An 8,450-nucleotide genomic window follows, 5' to 3' on the forward strand; every position below is an offset into this window, starting at 1 on the left:
ATGCCGGGGGGGGGGGGGGGGGCAGCAGGGATTGAAAGGGACACAGATCGCTGCAGCCAGCACCAGCAGGGAAGAGTAGAGCGGCGGCAACTAATCGAAAATCAATCTAATCAAAATCGAAAATCAACTAATCGATGATAAAAATCGTTGCCAACGATTCTCATTATCGATTATAATCAATTGAATCGATTAATTGTTGCAGCCCTGATAGTATCACATATAACCTTGACAGATATATTGACCATTTTTTGCAGCCACTGGTGTGAGACTTGCCCTCCTACATACGAGACTCTGGTCATATGTTGGAGATCTTGTCTCAATACCAGTGGAAGGACACATATTTATGGCCCTCATTAGACGTGTCTTCACTGTACACGTCGATAGAGCATGAGTTTGCCCTTAATGGCCACACAATATTTCCTGTCCAACTCTGGGTCAATTAATTCACAACAGGCATGGTTCACTTTAGAATCAATCGGGTTTATATTAACTCATAACTATTTTTCCTTTCAAAATGATTATTTTATTCAAACCAGGGGCACAGCTATGGGGGCCAGGTTTACCCCGAGTTATGCAAATCTTTTTATGGGTTTTTGGGAGTCCAATTTCATCTGGTCCAATAACCCATTCAGGGCAAACCTAGTCCTCTTCGCTAGATATATAGACAATGTTGTTTTAATATGGGATGGTGGGAGAGAGAAACTTCTGGAGTTTGTGGAATATTGTAATCGTAACCCATATTCTATTGAATTGACATATGTAATTGATTATCATATGTCAGCTGCTTTTCAGATTCAAAAAGCCTTAACCTCCCTGGCGTTATGATTTTGTCAGGAATTTTGTACCAAAAGCGGTAAAAATTTTTGCATGGAAATTTGTTGTTTATATTGTAGACCTGTAATTCTTAGTAAATCTTAGGAATAACTCACCAAGAAAAACACTGCAGGGTTCTGGTAGAAGACCCCATTTTGAAAAATTCCCTACCTGCATATCCCAAAGTTGTCTATCGGAGACCGAAGATACTCAAAAACATACTGGCTCCAAGTAAAATAGACATGCACTCTCACGATAAAATGGGGAAAGGTATTTTTGGTCAAACAGGGAACTACAAATGTAATGTTTTCAATTGTGGCACTTGCCAGTATATGTAGCATAGAAAAAAAAAATATGTTCCTTGGAAAATACTTTCCCCATTAAACAGTTAATCGGTTGTGGCAGTGAATATGTAGTGTATGGGTTAATATGCCCTTGTGGGAAATTGTATGTGGGGAGGACATCAAGAACCCTTAGGACAAGGTTTGGAGAACAAAGAACATTGCTAATAGGAATGACAAACACTCAGTTCCGAAGCATTTTCTAATACACCATAATGCCAGTCTCGACAATTTGAGAGTTTTCTCTATTGAGGCAATTCCCACCATGAGGGATGTAGGCTTCAGACACAAAAAACTGTGTGGAAGGCAAATGTTCTGGATATTCAAACAGCCTTGCACCAAATGGTTTCAATGAGGCGTTCGAAGTAGCTTCAGTCATTTAATATTCCATGCTTCATATGTTGGATTTCTTATAGCAAGTTGCAGCTTAGGTTGCTCTATACTAATTGTAGCCACTTGGGTAGGCCTGGTTATCCCACATTATTTATTATATTATCTATATCATTCAGATTTAGCTTAACCTTCCTTGTCCTAATTTGTATTTTATTATGTTACTGACATATCAATTGTTAACATCAACACCAAAAATGAGTTTCTCCGTGTTTTATCGATTGTTATATAAGTAGCAGTTCAATCGAGTGACAATCCATAGAGATTCATGTCGGCACTTATAAATATATATATAAATGTATCCATAATAAAAATATATAACAATATATCTTTATTATGGATATGGTTTAGAATGGATAACAGAGTTTTTAAAGTTTCAATCCCCTACTATATATATGTGGATATGCATCCATTAATAATATATTCTTCCAGTAGTACATGATCATTTTTGTTTTTTATGTCTAAAAGGCCTCATAAAAGGCTATCGCATGTTGTAGTTGTTAGCCTCATGTAGTGACATTTTTATTGGTAAAAAAAGATTGTCAGTTGTTTTGTTATAATTTAAACATATAAATTATTTTTAATTTTTTTTTATTTTTCTATTTTTTTTATTTATCTGACAGTGCAATCACCAATGTAGCATATATTATGAACTATATTCACTTTTTATTCCATTTTCTTTGAGAGATGTGGGTAGATTGGATGTATATTGCCGAGTAATAAGAAGTGCTAAGTTTGAAGTACTGCTTAGCTCATAATATAAAATCGCCTCATGCTATTGAAATCTCCACATGAATTGAAGGTCGGGCTGATTCATTAATTAGCCAGAGGCTGTGTGATCATTGGGCGGCATATACGGCCGTATAATAGCAAATCCCTTGCAATGCTGCGGTAGAGCCAATCACTCCAAGACAAGTCATAATGGAGAATTTTTCTCTGATTGGTCGGTTTCCAGTCTTATACCCCACTCTCAGGCAAAGCAAGCTATGATTCTGATGAAGGGGCCTTGCCCCTGAAACGCGTCAATCTTGGCTGACTGCGGTCGGTGGACAGTGATGTGACCGGATGCAACCTTGGTACATATTCGGGGTAATACCATGTTGGGTTAACAGACAGCGTGGCCTCTTGTTTGTTGTTAAAGCGTGATGAAAAGGTTTGCTTGCGAGTACATATATCCCTTGTTTTATTAATTTAATAAACAATTTTACATACGGAGGTGGCGCTCTGTTCCCTTTTGTTTTTGCAAGCCTTTAGCCAATTAGGGCTTCACAAGGCGCATTGCCTTGTGGGGCATTCAGTGGTCGAACAAACCCCTGAACGCTCTTATAGTTTGTGTGTTTGGTGAACACATGAACTAGCGATGTTCGAGCCCAACCCTACTATCCAGTACAAGGGACAGAGCAGTCTCCAGCAGCTGTCTATCTACTAGCTTGGAGAAGGTAGCGAGGAGCTGAGGAGTGGCTTGCCTTGCTCTGCCTGTGTGTTTGTGGAGATGCAAACCAGTTACTAGCACACACAAGGGTAGTGTCATAGGACCCTGCAAGGAAAAGGAGCCACCCTAAAACAAGATATCAGGACCAGTGCTCAGAGAACTAGTTGATCCCGCAGGATAAAACTTTTAAATATCAAGTAGCAGAAGCCATTGTAAGCTTGAATGAAAGTCTGTTTGAGTCACTGAGAAATGGTGGAATGAATAGCAGGTTCCTCCTTACGGGGACATTCAGGAATAACAAAGTTATAGTCAGTCTTTCTAATGGAAGCAGTGGCTGTGACATAGACCCACACAGTACTAACTACATCTAAGCCTTGGAGGGAGATCTCCTTATGATGAACTAGAACTGGACAAAGGGACAGAAGGACAATGTCCTGGTTGAGGTGGACGAAAATACCTTAGGAAGTTCTGGGCTTCAGCACCGCTTCATCGCTGTGTAAAAGCAGAAAGGGTTCTTTACAAGATAAGTCTGCCAGCTTACATACTCTCCTCGCCAAGGTGACCTTGTGTGTGAGGTTGGAGAGGGGAATATCCCTAATCAGTTCAAGGGGTGGTCTTTGAAGGGCCGAGAGAGCCAAATTGAGATCCCACAGAATCACAGAGACACATTACTGGGGATCCACATGGGACACATCCTGCACAAAAGTCCTGATCAAGAAATGGGGAGCCAGTCTCTGGAATAAGATAAGAATGGAAGAGCAGAGACCGGACCCATAATGGTGCTAAGGGTCAAATACTGGTCCATGCCCATATATAAAAAGGCCAGAATTCATCCCATAATTTCCTGGGGTGGATGTTTGTTTTGCATCAAGTGAAATATACTTTTCATGTGTAATAATAGACCTTCCAGGAAGTAGACTTTTAAGTTTTTAGAATCATAGGAATCACTGATTCAGAGATGCTTTTGTCTCTCAGAAATTGGGCTTCAACAGCCATTCTGTTTAGGGCAGCAACCATGAAGCAGGGTGGTAAATCAGTCCTCGAGACAGAAGGTGCGGATGATCTGGAAGAGCCCACAAAGTGTCTGCCACGTCCACCTGGGCCACTCCAGAGCTATAAGAATTACTGGAATGCCTTCAGACCTGCAAGGGGTTTCAGGGAAGGAAAGGCATAAATCAGGTGGTATTGATCCCACTGAGCCAGCAGAGCATCCACTGCTCTCACCAGAGGATCCCTGTACCTGGAGGCAAATCTGTCCAGTTGTGGAACCTGGATGCCAGGAGCTCCACATCAGGTGTTCCCCACCTGTGATACAGGTCCTGGAAAACTTCTGGGTGTAGGGCTCTGCAAGGTCTGAACTGGCTACATTTTAGACCATTACTTTTTCCAACTGTTCCCCGATGAGGAGGCCGTCTACATATTCCACAATAGAAATGATGTTGAGTGCTGCAAGGCTAGCCCAGATGCCAGAACTTTGGTTAATACCCAAGGTGCAAAAAACAAGCTGAATAGCAGGGCCACAAACTCAAAGTGCAGAGGATCCACAGAAAAGCTAAGAAAATGCTGGTGCATTGGAAAGATGAGAACATACAAGTACCTGTCCTTAATGTCTACAGAGGCCAGAAAGTCAACCTGATGAAGGGAGACTATGACAGACATTTAGGACCTTAAGTTCCATGGTGGGGGTGGATGCCCCCTTTTGGTTTGGGAACTGTGAACACTTGGAATCGTTTTGTCGCAGGGACTAGGATGATGAAGCCCAGCACTAAAAGACCTGCCAAGGCTGTATGGAGATTTGTTAACCTATGAGGGGACACAGGCAGGTAGGAAGCAATTAATCAAGAAGGGGCCGGGGAGTAAAACTCTTTTAGCCCCTAAAAATCACCTCCTGGACCCAAGCACCTGATCTTCAGGTTGTCCAAGTGTCCACAAAGGCTAGCAGATGTCCCCTACTTTGGAAAAAGTGGGAACTTCCAATTCATGCTGAAGATTTATCTAAGAGCTTGGGGGACCTGGAAGTCCATGGTTTGTTGGCAGACTGAGGACTAGACTTGGGCTTGGCTTTAGAAGTTTAGGATTCTAAGGAAGATCAGTACTCTTTCCCCCAGTAACATGTTTGATGAAAGGGCAGGGCAGCCCTGACGTGAGGTTGTCCCGCAAAGGGCATGGAAAACAATCACTTCTTGCATGCAGGTTCCGCAGCCCAATACTTAAAGCTGAACTCCAGGAACTCTTTTAATTATCCCTTGCAGTGGGGCTACCCCCGCACTGCAAGGGTTAACTGCTCCTTGTTGTGTCTAGGTTAAAAAAAACAACAAATAATTATTCACTCAAAGCTCCAAGCTGGCTTCTACTTAGACCAGTCTCTCCCCCCTCCTCTGCAGCGGTCTAAGGTCCAGTAAATCATCATGTCTATACACTGTGCATAGATGTGAGGACGCTGAGGAACATTCCAATCTGCTGCGGACGAGGGGACAGGCTGGAGGGAGCGCCGTGACACTTGGCCGGCTCGGAACTTTGGGTGAGTATATATTTGTTATTTTCTCACCTAGACACAAACAAGCACTTAACCCTTGCAGTGTGGGGTATCACCACTGCAAGGGTTAAAAAAAAAGTTCTGCTTTAAACTAGAGAGTCCTTATATTTACTGTCAGAAGACCCATCCTGATTATGAGGCGTAGACTTTCAGCAACCTGTCCAGGGCTGAAGCCATGAGCTCTAAGTGCTCTATGATGAAGAGATCAACTGTTGTAGTGATCGTTTTTAATTCGGTCAGCTAGAGTCTGACAAACTAAGGTTAAAGGCCTCAAACTTCTTGTTTATGGGGGTCCTTAAAGGGCATATCTACTTTCGCAGCTCAATTGGGATAACCCAATTTTATATTTGTTACCTGTTCCCATTCACATAGCATAAGATTAAAAAAAAAATTTGAAATGCTTCTTGCAGTTGAAATTGCTTTTACTTGGGTTCAGTTTCTACTTGACTTCTTAAGTGATAACATTTCTCTTTGGTTTCTCCTTCTGTGGAATGTTAGGAGGGGCTGTGAGGGATTTGTGTTAACTAGGGCTGTCCCGATACCGGTGCTAGTAACGGTATCGGGCCAATACAGGGCATTTTCACTTGTACTTGTGATAATGCCATAATACTAAAGGCCGATAATGGCCCTTTAAATTTTTAAACAAGAACGGCTGGCTAAGGTCCCATGCTTCCTAGGGACCTAAGGCAGCCTGTTGGGGACCCCTGCGGCAGCTGTCTTTGTCAGCACTGGTCTGGCACACTTTTCCTCCTCCAGAGACCGGCACAGAACTGGACAGCCCCACACCCACTCGTTCAGCCCTGGAGAGCTCGACATCTGCCCAGAGAGCCTGGCACCATCCTGTACAGCCCTGTATACTTGCTGTATAATCATGGATTGATGGGATCTGTAGTTCTCTATTGCTGGTTGCCATTCTCCATTGCTGAATAATCATGGATTGCTAAGATTTGTAGTCCTCTATAGCCAGTTACCATTCTCCATTGCTGTATCCCATTTATGGATTGAGGGGATCTGTAGTCCTCTTTTGCTGGTTGCCATTCTCCATTGCTGAATAATCATGGAAGAAGCTGCCCTAAAATCATTAGTCTGTATTGTTTTAGAAAAAATGTCACAAGTAACGGTAATTGGTATTGGCAAGTACCTGAGAGAAAGCACTTGTACTTGGTCTTAAGAAAAATGGTATCGGAACCTCCCTAGTGTTAATCCTGTCTGTATTGTGCTGGCTGATTTTATAATAATTTATAAAGCAGATTTGAACACTACCTGTAACTAACAAAGGGTTAAAGGATTAAAAGTGTGGCTTCTGCATTGTATGGTAATGAATTTAATGAAAAAAACCTACAATCCGCACTGTTCTGTCTAGGGATCGACCAATTATCAAATATACCGATTATCGAAGCCGATATTCCTGCTTTTTTTTAACCCTTTTGCTGTCCCCGGCGTAAGGCTTACGCCGGTGGCAGCAGGCCTGTTTAGACAGAGCCAATCGGGACTCTGTTTACAAATGTAAAGCAGGCTGAAGGCTTTACAATGGTAGTGATTCTGGCAGCTCAGCTGCCATCAGGTCACTTCCACGGGCTGGTAAAGTGCCCCCCTGCCGTATTTCCCGGGCTCCACTGCCCCTCCTGCAGGCCCGGGACTAGCATGTCGGGTCCTGGCCGGAATCTGGAGAGGAGAGCGGCGAACGTGCGCTCACTGGTCTCCTTCCCGTTCTATGGGACTGAGGGGGGACGCATATTGCATCACTTCCGGTCCCTGAGCTGTCATTGCTCGGCTCCTGAAGCCGAACAATAAGCTATTGAAGTGCGATCTGCCCTTCAATAGCTTATTTAGAGTGGAAAGGTGATACTAGGGGTCTTTTGGACCCCCAGTAGCACGTTAAAGAGGACCTGTCACTGCCAATATGCTATCACATGGGAGGCTTGTAAGTCCCCCTATGTGATGGCAATTAAAAGTAAAGTTTTAAAAAAAAACTGTTTAAAAAAAATATTAAATTAAAAAAATTTACATTATTTTTACATTTATTTAAAGTCCCCCGCAAATGCACATTCAGCCTGAGAATGACTATTGCGCTACACTAGTTGGGTATCGCCACGTACACCAGTGTGAGAGCAATAATTCTAATGCCAATAATGTTTATCTCTAAACTAATGACCTGTAGGGGCATTTAAAGCATCATCTATGGACTTTTAGGGGTAGTGAATTTTGTCGCCAATCCGCAGACGCACACAATTTTTAACCTGGGCATGTTGGGTATGTATTTATTGTGTGTGTTTTTGTGCACTAAAATTAAATAAAGTGCATTTTTTACAAAATGTTTGGGTTTGATAAAGAGTTGCGCTAATATCATGCAATATAAAAATTTGAATAAATAAATAATAAAACATTTTATTCTACAGGGTCTTGGCTTTCAGAAAGCATATAATGTTTGGGGGTTGGAATTAATTTCCAGGCGTAAAATGTGGGTTATAACGTGTGCAAAAACCGAAAAAAATACCTTGGCAGCGAAAGGGTTCGGTATCGGTAAAATGTACTCATATTACCGATAATAAACACTGTGCGAATTTCACACAGTGAAATTCGCAGTCGGTGCCGCTGTCTGGCCAGCATCCCTCGGTCAGCTGATCAAAGGAGCCGGTGAGTAAATCTAAGTGGGAACAGAGTCGGCAGCCTTAGAGCTGCCGGCTCTGTTAGTGTAGTCTGAAAACAAAAACAGCAGATAGCAGGGTAAGCAATAGCGAGCCCCTTACCTGTTCTCCTTCAGGTCCGCTCCTCTGCTGATTGACAGCAGGCAGTGGGCGGGTACAGTAGCCAGCCTACTATTGGCTATTGCAATTTGAAATAACCAATAGCAGGCTGGCTATTGCACTGATTGCTGTTTACATTCAGCTGCGGAATCCTGCTGCCGGTAGATGAATGGGGCGGGGGGCGGGGAGCG

The 8,450-nt window shown here is 42.8% G+C and overlaps 1 protein-coding gene across 1 annotated transcript in view; it reads right to left on the reverse strand.

Annotated features, from left to right (window-relative positions):
* The window catches only part of LOC108797078 (polycystic kidney disease protein 1-like 1), a 125,299-nt gene that overhangs the window by 6,295 nt on the left and 110,554 nt on the right, over nt 1–8,450 (reverse strand). The window lies entirely within an intron of this gene.

Source organism: Nanorana parkeri, unplaced genomic scaffold (assembly GCF_000935625.1).
Source record: "Nanorana parkeri isolate BGI_ZX_2015 unplaced genomic scaffold, ASM93562v1 scaffold1223, whole genome shotgun sequence".
NCBI classification, from domain to species: domain Eukaryota; kingdom Metazoa; phylum Chordata; class Amphibia; order Anura; family Dicroglossidae; genus Nanorana; species Nanorana parkeri.